The sequence below is a fragment of the Oncorhynchus clarkii genome, chromosome 2 (genome assembly GCF_045791955.1).
Source record: "Oncorhynchus clarkii lewisi isolate Uvic-CL-2024 chromosome 2, UVic_Ocla_1.0, whole genome shotgun sequence".
NCBI lineage: Eukaryota > Metazoa > Chordata > Actinopteri > Salmoniformes > Salmonidae > Oncorhynchus > Oncorhynchus clarkii.
In genome coordinates, this window is record NC_092148.1 from 56426529 (window position 1) to 56440904 (window position 14376).

Here is a 14376-nt window from a genome sequence, read left to right on the forward strand (position 1 = left end):
GGCGACGGAAGAGCACATTATACGATTTGCTCCTTCGTTTTTATTGATATTTTGTAACCATTGCCTGGCAGTCGGTGATCTACAGGCCAAATGGTCTTTTGCGTTTTGAAAGGGGGAGGAGAATAATCCCTCTCCTTTCCCGGTCGATTTTTCGTTCTACCTCCCTGCGCATTTTCCACTCGCCTATAATTTCCTGGTTCTCAAACGCAATGTCACCGGAGGCGGATGTGAGCGGATCTCACAGGTGTGTCCCTTGCCAACTGAGCCATAGCTCGAGAAGAATCACACCTGGGATCACCATGTGATCCTGTACCTGGGCGTGGATAAAGTCCTGGACTCTTGTTGAGTTGTCCGTGTCGTCTTGCAGTAGGAATTGTCAACCAGTGCCCCCTTGTATTTTCGACTGAACAGTGCCTTTCTCTAACTCTCCGCGCTCTCGGGAAGATAAAATGTGAACTTTACATGCATTTTGCTTGAGGACTTATTATACATTTTTAGGGGGACTTTGAAATCTGGACAGCTCCGTGTTAGTTTCAGACAACTACTGTTCTTCCAAGGTGAGTTTACGTGATTGGTGTTCTACCTTTATAGCCACGGACTGTGTCCGTCTGTTCTGTTCTGTCTATTTATTATGCACATGTACAAGCAAATGCGGTCGGTTAGAATATACCTCCCTGTATAATTCTGTGTGTGCGTAAAGATCTGATGAATTTCCTAGCGCGATGCTAGTGTATTACTTCCTTTAACAGCTCCGTTGTACAACAGCCATGACACGAGGGACAGAAACGCATGTTTTTCCACATTTGTCTTGACATCAAAAAATAAAAGTTCGACCATAAATTAACATATTGATCCATACCTGCTACATAGTGGTTGATTGGAAGCAATTTATTTGTAAATCTACCAGTTGGTCCTCCAGCATTATGAAGTGATGCAACTCTATGGAAATAATGATTTATTGGTGAACCCGAGTTAGGTTTGAGCATAGACTTCAGTATTTGCAGTTTAAACACGTAATGGGATTTATAATCACTTAGTATAGTTGTATGGTGGGCTACTGTACAGTGCTGAACCCGCCCATGTCACTTTTATGAGTCGAGATACAGTCCAACCTACAGTATATTTCCTTACCGGTAATTTGCACAAAGTGATCCATGCTCTATTAAGTAATTAAAGGTTCACTGTAAACTGACATCTGCCTAGATCCTTGACCACTAACTTTCACAGGCGTCATTAGTTTTTCATATGTAATAAACCATGCTTTGGTTATGGAAACATTACCACTTTTACTGTGCTGTTTTCTGCTCCTCTCTTTCTCACGATAATGTGAAGACAGAATAATGGCCCTGTCAGTCCATAAAATGTGGAGCAGTTGGTCATTCATCAGTCTCTCAACCAGAAACATCTCCCCTCACACACATAGACAGGCAAACTCAGTGGGCTCCCAAGTGGCACAGTGGTCTAAAGGCACCGCATCTCAGTGCTAGAGGTGTTACTACAGACCCTGGTTCGATTCCAGGCTGTATCACAACCATGGAATGATTGGGAGTCCCATAGGGTGGCGCACAATTGACCCAGCGTTGTTTGGTTTAGGGTTTGGCCGGGGTAGGCCGTCATTGAAAATAAGAATTTGTTCTTAACTGACTTGCCCAGTTAAATAAAGGTTAAAAAAAATGTAAAACACATCTCTGAGTCTGTATGTGCATTAGCGTGTGCATGTAGCTAATGAAAGAAAAGCCTTTTTATGTCTTGATTATGTCTAGTAGTCTTTAATGCCCATTTGGAGTTTGTCTTTGCTGTGGAGAAAATGTAGAACTCATTCAGGGACTCAACTTAGATTTGAGAGTTAGAGTAATAGAATACGCAAGGTGCAGTTTTGAAATGTGGTTGTGCATCAACAGTCACTCAATTGGCCCATGTCAGAATTGTTTTTTTAGATTGGTAAATTAGTCTAGGGGCCAGCAATCTAAACATGTAGTCAGCATGGTCAAATTACCGACAGGCGTGGGGCCCCATTGATTATCATATTAAAAATGACAAACATTTGCCTACACCCTATGGCAAAATGTGTAGAAATTAGCTGTAAAAGTAAAAATACATTCTCTCTGCCCCATGGCAAAAGAAGTAGAATTGCATGAAATGTGTTATAAAAATGCTACATCTTCTCTCCACCCCATGGCAAAATGTGTAGAATTGCATGAAATTTGCAATAAAACATATATATATTTTTGCTGTAACGAGGGCGCTCGCTAAAGTGTTCTGCTCACAAGGTATGGATGTGGGTAACCTCCACTGCGGCCCCTCATGATGAGTTCCATATTTTTTTGTGGCCCCCACCCCCATCAAAGTTGCCCATCCCTGATGTAGACAGTAGCCCCATTCATGTTCTCCTTGAATCTCCTGAGTAGTGCTGTCAGTTCGTGTCTCTCGGTCCCTGGCCCCGGCACTCTGCTCTGCTTGGATCGCTCACTGTACAGCCATGTTGTCTATCTAAATCGTCGTTTTATTCCCCAGTCCCACATCCATCCTTGCCGACCCATCCATCACGTACAGACTTACTGTACATGGGATGCTCCATCTACTGGGATTATCCCCATTAAATTACATTAAACAAATGCTCTCATGGTGGAAATGGATTAGTCCGAGTGGGGGGTACACCGCTCGGGGGTAAGCAGGAAGGATGGCCGGGTGGGGTGGGCAGAGGGTGGGTTAGCCCCCGAAGTCCTCAAAGAGCAAGGCTGAGTTTTCAATAAGGGCCATCTGCTCATAGGGACACACACGGTGAGGCAACCTAAAACCAGGTCTCTCTTTCTCTCTCTCTCTCTCTCTCTTTCTGTGTCTGTTCCCCACAATGCCTCATTCAGGGTTTATCTCATCCTCTCTGAATAAATAGAGACACCTTATCAGTGTGGAGGAGAGGAGAGCGACTGGTTTGTGATACATGTTTTCTTCAGCTCCGCAGAAGGGTGAAAAAGACAAGCATACCACGAGGGCTGCCCCAGTTTAGTTGACTAGTCCATTGTTTGGTCGATAGGCTGTTGGTCGACCAAGATTTTTTTAGTTTAGCACTCACAAATATATATAGTGCATTCGGAAAGTATTCAGACCCCTTGACTTTTTCCACATTTTGTTACGTTACAACCTTATCCTAAAACGCTTTCCCCTCCTCATCAATCTACACATATCTTTATTTTATGGCACACGAGACACCTGTCCGATTCACTCTGAGTGGATTAATCCATTTTGGATGCCACCGGGATGGCACAACGGTGTCACCAGTAGTACATTTCCCGTTAATTCCCATCATTTCTAATCTACAATGTTTATTTGGTTACGGTCACCTCTGTTGATGCATTCAATATATTATTATTATTATTATTATTATTACAGTCTTACCGTTCTCATTGTAGGTGTGGACACGTTTGCAGTGCACACAACCTAGGCTACACTTTTAAAAATTTTGGTTTATTTCGTTCTATTTACGAGTTGTCCATTTATTAATTGTCTTTTGTTTGGAGTGCTCCTGTCAATCTTGATTACGCATAGAAGGGGGCCTAGTCTTCCTGGCCTGCACGCAAATGTAGACCTATAAATGTACCCATTTGGGGATCTGATACCATTTCTGAAGTCATAAGTCAATTTTTCTTTGCCTCAAACAGCAAGTAAACAAAGTCTGTTTTTATATCCATTGAGAATGACAATAGTTCCTCAACATAGCCTATTTGAAAAATATTTCCAGTTCGCTCCCTTTCGATAACCACTCAGCATGAAAGTAGAAAAGATGTCATGCTCTGATCCGGTGGAAGCATCATAAAATAGGCCTACCTGATTACTTCTTATCCCTTGCGGAAATAGCCTACAGCTGTCTCTTCTGAGGGCCCAGAATATTTTATAAAATGTTGCAAGTTTGCTAGCATGCTTCAGCCCGACCAAGTTAATAGTTGATACAATGTTTCAAGTTTGACTAGGCATGGCCTGTCTGCAACAATGTGATTTATAGGATATTTATTTTATCAGGATATTTTCTACCTGCAGGCTGCAATGTTTTTATTTGTTGGCTTTATGTAGGCTATTTTTTACACATTGGCAATGGCAATAGAAGTTACTTTTACATTTGTATCATTTTCATTTCGATGGGATAATGATTAACCACATGACGTTGATTTTGAGATATGAAGATTTTATTATAAATTAACTAAAACTGTTTAACGAAAAAATGTGCATATGAAAATCATAACTGGCACAGAGTACACTAGAAATGGTACGATAAATTGGCACTCCAAATGTAAAAGGTTGCCGATCACTGGTGTAGCCTATTACCGGCAACTCTAGGGGCATAACGGCAGAATCTGCAAAGGCCAGCGAGAGGAGGAGGGTCAGGAACAGGGTGTTTTTCTTCTGGCTAGACTATATTGATTTCTGGCTCGCACTTGAGTCATTTGAATCTTAATTTTGAATCACAGTGCTTAAACCATCAGTGAAGCTCAGTAGCGTACATATAGTCGCTTTTATTCAAAACATATATAATGTTATTATTAAGCTTATACTGTATAAAAAAAAAATTCAGGGAATAGCCAACATTACAACATACATGAACTGCATAATAAATATCGTAATAGCGTACCTATGTTTTTCCAAAGTGACTTTGTATAATTTCTCATAGCTTCCCTTAAATGTAGTCTATGTCAGTAGTCCTTTTAGGACATAACTGTTCAGTATAGACTTTCTAAATGCTTCTTTGTTAAGTCAGAACCCTCTATCCAGATAGTTTAGTCTGATGTTCAGCTGGTATGCTTCTGGTATGTGTTTAAGGTCATATTTAGTTGAATATGTCCATCCTTTGTCTCTTTGTTTGTATTCTACAGGATTACAGACCTATTAGATTTATTCATTTATATTAAAGCAAAGCCTTAATCCTGGTATGCAAGGTAAAGCCTGTCCCCACCACCCCACCTCACCTCACCCCAAACCAGTCTGCTACTCCAGAGCATCTCATGGAGATGACCTTAAATGTTCCATACCAGTAATCCTTTTTCCAAATGGGTTTCAATGGCATTTCAACAGCTACTTGTCATGGTTCTTGTACAACATGTAGTTATGGCTCTTGTAGAACATGTAGCCTATTTCATTCTTTGTCTATCAGAAGAAGGTCTACACTTTTATTTTGCTGCAGTATGGTGATTGGGAGGATAGTTGTGGATGGGGTAGGGATGGGGGTGTCAGTTTGGCATTAATTCAAGCTCAAGAGAATAGAGATTTCCTTCAGATTGGAGATTGTCTTTTTTATGGCGGGAGGATTATCCTGTGATGAGGCGGCGTCATGCTGAGGTGGTTCTGTGATCTCATCCCTTAGCATTTGTGGCTGCCACCCATCCCTTGTCTTAATGCCCTTGGCCTTAATGGCCCCATCCCAAACCTATCCCTGGCCTCCTATTCTCTCCCCTTCAAGCTCTGTCATGTTGCTGCCTTCTGCTCGTTTCGGTTCGGCTGGCGCCTACTCCCTTAATAAAAGACCTTTGCTTGAAAAACAATAAAAAAAGGTGTCAATAGTACTGTTTGTCCATCTTGAGATTCCGTAGCCAGTATACACTTCCTCAAAATAGTCAGATAACTCGAGAAATCTGACATAAAGGTTTGTTTTTGCTGAGGAGATCTAAGTCGTGCAATTTTACGTTTAACTAAGATGTTTGCTGCAGTATTTCTGAAGTGAAAAAAATTGCATTAAAACGATTTGTCTCTCGCTGAATGACAACAAACACTTAATTGAAGCATCCCTACTGTTGACCAAACACAGCCGAAGCTTTATGCCTCACACTGAATAACACTGAATTACAGAAGAAGCTCAAAGAAAAACATCTCTTGTAAAATCACTGAATAACACTGAATTACAGAAGAAGCTCAAAGAAAAACATCTCTTGTAAAATCACTGAATAACACTGAATCACAGAAGAAGCTCAAAGAAAAACATCTCTTGTAAAATCACTGAATAACACTGAATCACAGAAGAAGCTCAAAGAAAAACATCTCTTGTAAAATCTGGGATAATCCAAAAACACCAAAAAAAGACAGTTTACTGAAGTATTTGCAGATCATTTCGGTTAGTGGTTGTAACACAGAAATGCATGCCTATACACCACATACACTCCCCTACATATTTATTTGGCCAGTGAAGCTAAAACTTTTAATTTGTCTCTGTACTCCAGCATTTTGGATTTGAGATCAAGTGTTTTATATGAGGCGACAGTACAGAATGTCACCTTTTATTTTAGGGTATTTTCAGAAATATCAGTTTTGCCATTTAGAAATAAATGCACCTTATGTATCTAGTCCCCCCAATTTGAAAGTGTTAAGTATTTGAACAAATTCATATATAGTCTATTACATTTGATCAAAATTGTTGTATTTGGTTCCATATTCCTAACACGACATGACTACATCAATCTTGTGACTCTACAAACTTGTTGTATTTGGTTCCATATTCCTAGCACGACATGACTACATCAATCTTGTGACTCTACAAACTTGTTGGATGCATTTGCAGTTTGTTTTGGTTGTGTTTCGGATTATGTTGTGTCCAATAGAAATTCATGGTAAATGTAATTTGTTATTTTGGAGTCACTTTTATTGCACATACAATAGAATACGTTTCTGAACACTTGCTACCATGATTATGGACCATTGTGAATAACAATGAGTGAAGGTTACAGAAGCTCAAAGATCATGCCCGCAAAACATGCTAACCATGCTAACTCATAATTATTCATGATTCATTCATGATGAGCCATAATGATGGTAGCATCCACATTCATGATGAGCCATAATGATGGTAGCATCCACATGAATGATTAGCCATAATGATGGTAGCATCCACATGAATGATTAGCCATAATTATGGTAGCATCCACATGAATGATTAGCCATAATTATGGTAGCATCCACATTAATGATTAGCCATAATTATTTTAGCATCCACATTCATGGTGAGCAATAATTATGGTAGCATCCACATTCATGATGAGCCATAATTATGGTAGCATCCACATTCATGATGAGCCATAATTATGGTAGCATCCACATTCATGATGAGACATAATTATGGTAGCATCCACATTCATGATGAGACATAATTATGGTAGCATCCACATTCATGATGAGCCATAATTAGGTTAGCATCCACATTCATGATGAGACATAATTATGGTAGCATCCACATTCATGATGAGCCATAATTATGGTAGCATCCACATTCATGATGAGACATAATTATGGTAGCATCCACATTCATGATGAGACATAATTATGGTAGCATCCACATTCATGATGAGACATAATTATGGTAGCATCCACATTCATGATGAGACATAATTATGGTAGCATCCACATTCATGATGAGACATAATTATGGTAGCATCCACATTCATGATGAGACATAATTATGGTAGCATCCACATTCATGATGAGACATAATTATGGTAGCATCCACATTCATGTATAGGTGTTCAGATCGTACCTATTCGGTAACACTTTAGTTGAAACCCAGTGTCATAACACATTTTGACACAGTCATAATCATGTCATAATATGGTCATAACACTGTCATGACCCATGTATTTACACCTGTTGGGACATACAGTAAAAGTAAAAAATGTGACACACCTACTCATTCCAGGGTTTTTTCTTAATTTGTAATATTTTCTACATTGTAAAATAACAGTGAAGACATCGAAACTATGAAATAACACATATGGAATCATGTAGTAACGACAAAAGTGTTAAACAAATCAAAATATATTTACATAAGTAAATGTCAACAAAATATTTTTTTTGTGTGTGTGTTTCAATGATTTAACTGTACTAGAATTCTTAAATGGCCGCTAATTTTTTAAATATTGGTTATTGGGTCTCGGTGTCAGGATTTTTGGCAAGGAAAATATCGGTATCAGCCAAAAATGTCATATCGGTGCATCACTAAAAAAAACAATGAATTCTATTTTCGAATAAAGCTGTAATGTAATAAACCGTGGAAAAGGTCAAGGGGTCTGAATACTTTCCGAATGCACTGTATGTATGAAAATACCCTCAAACAAAAGGTAACATTCTGTACTGTCGCCTCATATAAAACATTTCATCTCAAATCTAAAATGCTGGAGTACAGAAGCAAATTAAAAGTTTCAGCTTCACTTTCCAAATACATACGTAGGGGAGTGTATCCTCTGACATTCCATCCCCATAGAACTCAGTTAGAGCTGATAACAAAGCCACTGTGCTAATGACAGGCCTAAGACGGGAGATCACATTCACTCTCACGGTTCCTCAACGACAGCTGGCTGCTCGGCTGGGCTGTCTCTCTGCTGTGTCCGCCTGCGGGGGGCTGGGGGCAGGGGCGTGCCTCCCTCTGTCGGTACTGTACACCCCTCCCCACCATGCTGCTCACAGATCCTCCCTAGTTCCTACCACCCACCCTCACACAGACAGAGAACACCATCCAAGGCTTTCCCTCCTCTTCTAGTGACTCTCCTAATACTGCAGGGTTCCGCTTCAGCCCTTCGCCCTCACCATTATGACCTGACCCAAACTTGGCCGGGTTCTCTTTACCCCTCAAACAACCTTGACACTCTGTCTCAACCAACACTGCTTTTATCCTATACCGATGCTCTCCACAGGGCTCTCAACCTACCCATGGCTCTCCACACCACTTCTCATCCCATGCTGATTCTCAAAACACTACCCACCCTCCAACTCTGACTACTAGGAGCTTTACCTTCAACTATTCCGAGTCTGTCTCTCCCCACACTCCCCTTCCCCATATGAGTCAGACTCCGAGAGAGAATGTGTGTAATTCTGAACAGTACACATGTTCTGCAAAGAGATAAATGATTTGTGAGAGAATGAGATAACTTAATTGCTTGACTGAGAAGTTGTACATTGTTATGCGCTGGCGGTTAGAAGTACTAATATTTCACAGGGATAGAGCCGAGGGAGATACTTGCTATGATATGAGGTGTGGTGGGAACTGGGGGAAAGGGAGGGGAAGACTATTCAGAATGTCAGCCTTAGATGAAAACACGATCTTCACTACTCATCTAATAGTCTGAATTAGGAACGTATACTCCCTTACGTATTTAATGTATTTGAACAGTAAAGCTACAACTTTTAATTTGGCTCTGTACTCCAGCACTTTGGATTATGAGATCAAATGTTTTATATGAGGTGAAAGTACAGAATATCACCTTTTTATTTGAGCATATTGTTATACGTCTGTTTTACCGTTAAGAAATGAATGCACTTTATGTTTCTAGTCCCCACATTTGAAGGTGCCAAGTATTTTGCCTTATTCACTTCTTGTGTATTATGTTAAATCAAAAGTTTGCGATTTGGTCCCAAAGTCACTACAAACTTGTTGAATGCATTTACAGTTTGTGTCGGTTGTGTTTCGGATTATGTTGAGCCCAATAGAAATGAATGGTCAATGATGTATTGTGTCATTTTGGAGTCACTTTTATCGTAAATAAGAATAGAATATGCCTCTGAACACTTCTACGTTAATGTTGGATGCTACCATGATTTCGGATGATCATGACTGAATGTTGAACAGCGATGAAGATAAGAAAGTTACAGATGCACAAAGATCATGCCCCCCCCCAAAACATGCTAACCTCTCACCATTACCAATAACAGGGGAGGTTAGCATTTTTTTCTGCTGCTGGAACATAACATAACATCTGACTGCTTAGTTCTCTCTCGGTTGTTACAAGCAGTGTGGCTGTGTGCGAGAGAGAAAGCAGCATCACCTTCATTGCTCACCGCACCGGGTAAAGTAGTTGTTGTTGTTGGCAACAGTAAAAAGTGTATGAATGGGAACTTTGCTATAGAACAAACGTGAGCAACCATACACTTTCTCCTGGCTAGTAGCTAGTTAGCTTTAAATGGACAGTTTAGTCATTTTTTAGCTGTGTCAGTTTTTTTTTTATCTAACTAGCTAACGCAGGGTAGTTCTGGCAGTGTGAAAAACTGACAGTGAATGTTTTGAAGCCAAGAATACTTGCTCGCTACAAATAACTTGCGCCATCACTGCTAGTCTTTATCATAGGGTCAGCAAGTTAACAATGGGTGTCACCAAGCAAGAAGCTAAAAAAAAGAGGGCATTTTTTTCAAAGGAGTGCAAAGGACTGTATGTAAGTTCTTGGCAACTGCCCGCACACCACCCCTGGCAAACTAGCTGGCAAATGTGAGTGCTTCGATGTCTTTAGTGTCATCACGGTGATTATGGGTCATGAAGGTGTGTTCCATGTGTTAAGACTGTTTGGCGTTATCATGATCACGGCAGGAGACTGACAGCCATGAACAAACAGACAGGCAGAGAGGGAGAAGTGCCTCTCCAGGCCGATAGAGTTCATAGACTGATGATCTGTCTGTGTGAATCAATCAGAATTATAGCAGCTTAGGTCTAGAGGGTGTGTTGCACGTGTCAACATCATGCAGGAGAGAGGCATGTTACAGGCAATGATACCCACCGGCAGACAAAATCAAATCAAATGTTTTTGGTCGCACACACATGTTTAGCAGATGTTGTTGCGGATGTAGAGAGATGCTAGTGTTCCTAGCTCCAACAAACAGTGCAGTAATATCTAGCAATACTCAACACACACACAGTGTATATATTCAGTGTATATATACGTTATACATTATGGACAGTATGTGGATAGAGTATAGTATATATCTGAAGAATATGTAGATGGAATAGTATGTATACAGCAATAGTTGACTAGGATGGACTTGACGGCAGGGTAGCCTAGTGGTTAGAGCGTTGGACTAGTAACCGGAAGGTTGCAAGTTCAAACCCCCGAGCTGACAAGGTACAAACCTGTCGTTCTGCCCCTGAACAGGCAGTTAACCCACTGTTGAAAATAAGAATTTGTTCTTAACTGACTTGTCTAGTTAAATAAAGGTAAAATAAAAAAAAATACAGTACTCAGTACTGTATATGTGACGTGGGTAAAACAGTATGTAAACATTATTAAAATGGACCAGTGATTCCATGTCTATGTACACAGGACAACAGCCTCTAAGGTGCAGGGTTGAGTAACTGGGTGGTAGCCGGCTAGTGCCAGTGACTAAGTTCGGGGCAGGGTACTGGGTGGAGGCCGGCTAGTGATGGCTATTTAACAGTCTGATGGCCTTGAGATAGAAGCTGTTTTTCAGTTTCTCGTCCCAGCTTTGATGTACTTGTACTGACCTCGCTTTCTGGGTGATAGCAGGGTGAAGAGGCCGTGGCTCGGCTGGCGGAGGTCCTTGATGACCTCCGCCACCCGAGTCGGAAATATTATGTTAAGTTTCTAACCATAGAGTATGTAGAGCAGCAGTAGTACAGTGCCTTCAGAAAGTATTCACACCCCTTTACTTTTTCCAAATTGTGTTGTGTTACAACCTGACTTTAAAATGGATTCCATTGAGATTTTTGGTCACGGGTCTACACACAATACCCCCATAATGTCAATGTACAATTATGTTGTTTTAAAATATATATTTTTTTACAAATGAATAACAAATAAAAAGCTGAAATGTCTTGAGTCAATAATATTCAACCCCTTTGTTGTGGCAAGCCTAAATAAACAAGTCACATAATAAGTTGCAATAATAGTGTGATTTCTGAATGACTACCTTATCTCTGTACCCCACACATACAATGATCTGCAAGGTCCCTCATTCGAGCAGTGAATTTCACACAAAGATTCAACCACAAAGACCAGGGAGGTTTTCCAATGTCTCTCAAACCCTTGAATTAGTAGGTGTGTCCTAACTTTTGACTGGTACTGTATGTAAATGAGATATTACTGTATTCATTTTCAATACATTTGCAAACATTTCTAAAAACATGTTTTCACTTTGTCATTATGTGTAGATGGGTGAGGGATTTTTCCAATTTGTATTTAATCAATGTTGAATTCAGGCTGTAACACAACAAAATGTGGAACAAGTCCAGGGATATGAATACTTCCTGAAAGCACTCTAACAACCTGACACAGGGGAAGTCAGAAAAATACTAGGAAATGAATCATACAGTAGCAGAGAAAAGAGTTCAAAATGGTTGTTTAATTGAATATATCCACATTAAGTCACACGGGTATTCGGTACAGTATGAATGGCCCTCCGACTGATTGGACTACCAGAGTAAGTGCACCTCTGCAAGGCCCCCCCCCTTATCCTTGTTCATATGCCCATTTGTAAGTTAAGATTCTTCTCTATCCTTTTCAAAAATAACGTATCACGGCATGCCCCAAGGCCCCCTGGGAAAATGTAAGAGTCACTACTAAGCCTCTGTCTCTCTCTCCCACATGCCCTTGTCTAGCTGCTAGTTGAACTGACAGGCTGACACACAGACAGGCTGGATGGGCTTTAGATTATGCCTGCTGATTGGAGACATCATGTCATCATGGCTGCCCACTGGCATGAGTTCATACAGATGCTCTAGATGGATGGAAAAGGAGGGATTTGAAAACTCTGTCAGGGTCACCTTCATTCTTTGCAATATTAGTCAAATGATTTCTATTCCGGAGTCGTTTTGGTGTGAGGAGAGAGAGGGGGAGAGATGGAGGGAGACTCTAATTCATTTTGTGCTTTGGTAATTGAGCGTGGGAAAGTAGGGCTAGTGAAATGCTATCCATTTAAGTCTTCAGAGGAGAGGAGTCACTTATGCCTGTTTGCATCAGCGTGATGTTGACTGAGAACGTTAGGCCCAACTCTGCTTTATAATGAAAAGAGGACCATCGGATCTCTCCGACTTTTGAGTGTAATGAAGATTAGTTGACGCATCATTTCAGTGTAAATTGAATACACTCTCATAGGAATTGAGGGATGGATGATATGTGGCTTTCTTAAAGAGATTTGGGAATGGAAGCAGACCTTAAAGTTAACAAATAATTGAAAAACTACACAACCATTCACTCTTTCACTCTTTCTGTAATGCCATTTTTACAGCTTTTGTTTTAGAGTGACGCGTAGAGTTGAATCCTATCTCAGGCAGCACCGGACGGTGCGATACATTTGTACCCACGTGAGCATCGTCGCAGTTAATCCTGGAAACGGACTGATTTCCTTACGCCAAGATCATTTTTAATCAACACCTCCGCTATACAGCTAATAGGAATTCCAGCTGTTTCCTGTTAATGTGGTGAAATCTGTTGGGTATTTTCTTCTTCGTGCTTATTTTTTTTGTGTGCTCACTGGGCGATTAATTATGAAGTAGTAAGTGGGCCGCAGCCAGCCAGCCAGCCAGGCAGGGCCGGTGTTGTGCGACAGATACAGGAAGGGTCAGTGCACTGGCAACGGCTGGAGATGAAGGTCGTTCCAAACACCAACCAGAGAGCTGGAGAGAACGATAGAGAGAGAGAGAGGAACTAATGGAGAGAGAGATTGAGCGAGAGAAATGGAAAGAGCGAGATGGAGTGAGATAGATTTGAGACTACTCAACTGCCAAGGGGAGTGTGAAGGAGATGTGGGGTCAGTCAGCTTGTGCGATGCTAAGTTTATAATGTAGTGCATCTATGGTTGTGGATGATACATTTATTGGGGTTCCGAAATTATTGACACCTTTGATAAAGATGAGCAGAAATTACTGTATATAATTCAAATACTGAGCTTTATTGTATGCTAAAAAAACAAATGCAAATGAGTTTATTTTATACTAATACAATTGCTTTGAGAAACACGTTTTGTTTAACAAGTAATACTTTTTCCCCCCTCAAAAGTAGTGGTTGAAATTATTGACCACCCTGTTTTCTTTTTTTGTGTGTTTAATTTTACCCCCTTTTTCTCCCCAATTTCGTGGTATCCAATTGTTTAGTAGCTACTATCTTGTCTCATCGCTACAACTCCCGTACGGGCTCGGGAGAGACGAAGGTTGAAAGTCATGCATCCTCCAATACACAACCCAACCAAGCCGCACTGCTTCTTAACACAGCGCGCATCCAACCCGGAAGCCAGCTGCACCAATGTGTCAGAGGAAACACCGTGCACCTGGCGACCTGGTTAGCGTGCACTGCGCCCGGCCCGCCACAGGAGTCGCTGGTGCGCAATGAGACAAGGATATCCCTACCGGCCAAGCCCTCCCTAACCCGCTATGCCAATTGTGTGTCACCCCACGGACCTCCCGGTTGCGGCCGGTTATGACAGAGCATGGGCTTGAACCAAGGGTCTCTGCGCCACCCGGGACACCCCTGTTTTCCATACCTTTCAATATTTTACCTTGCGAGGATAACAGCTCTAAACCTTTTTCTAAAATGTTTTATGAGTTGGTTAACACATTCTGAGGGATCTTGGACCATTCCTCCATACAGAATCCTTCCAGATCCTGACATCCTTTGTCTGCCCTTATGG

At 41.0% G+C, this 14376-nt stretch overlaps 1 protein-coding gene across 1 annotated transcript in view; it reads left to right on the plus strand.

The window, feature by feature from the left end:
• Positions 1-211: 211 nt before the first annotated feature.
• The window catches only part of LOC139370321 (plexin b2b), a 181968-nt gene continuing 167803 nt past the window's right edge, over positions 212-14376 (plus strand). Inside the window, exon 1 of the mRNA XM_071109728.1 lies at positions 212-557. The gene's annotated coding sequence lies outside the window, so the exon portion shown is untranslated. The remainder of the gene's footprint in view (positions 558-14376) is intronic.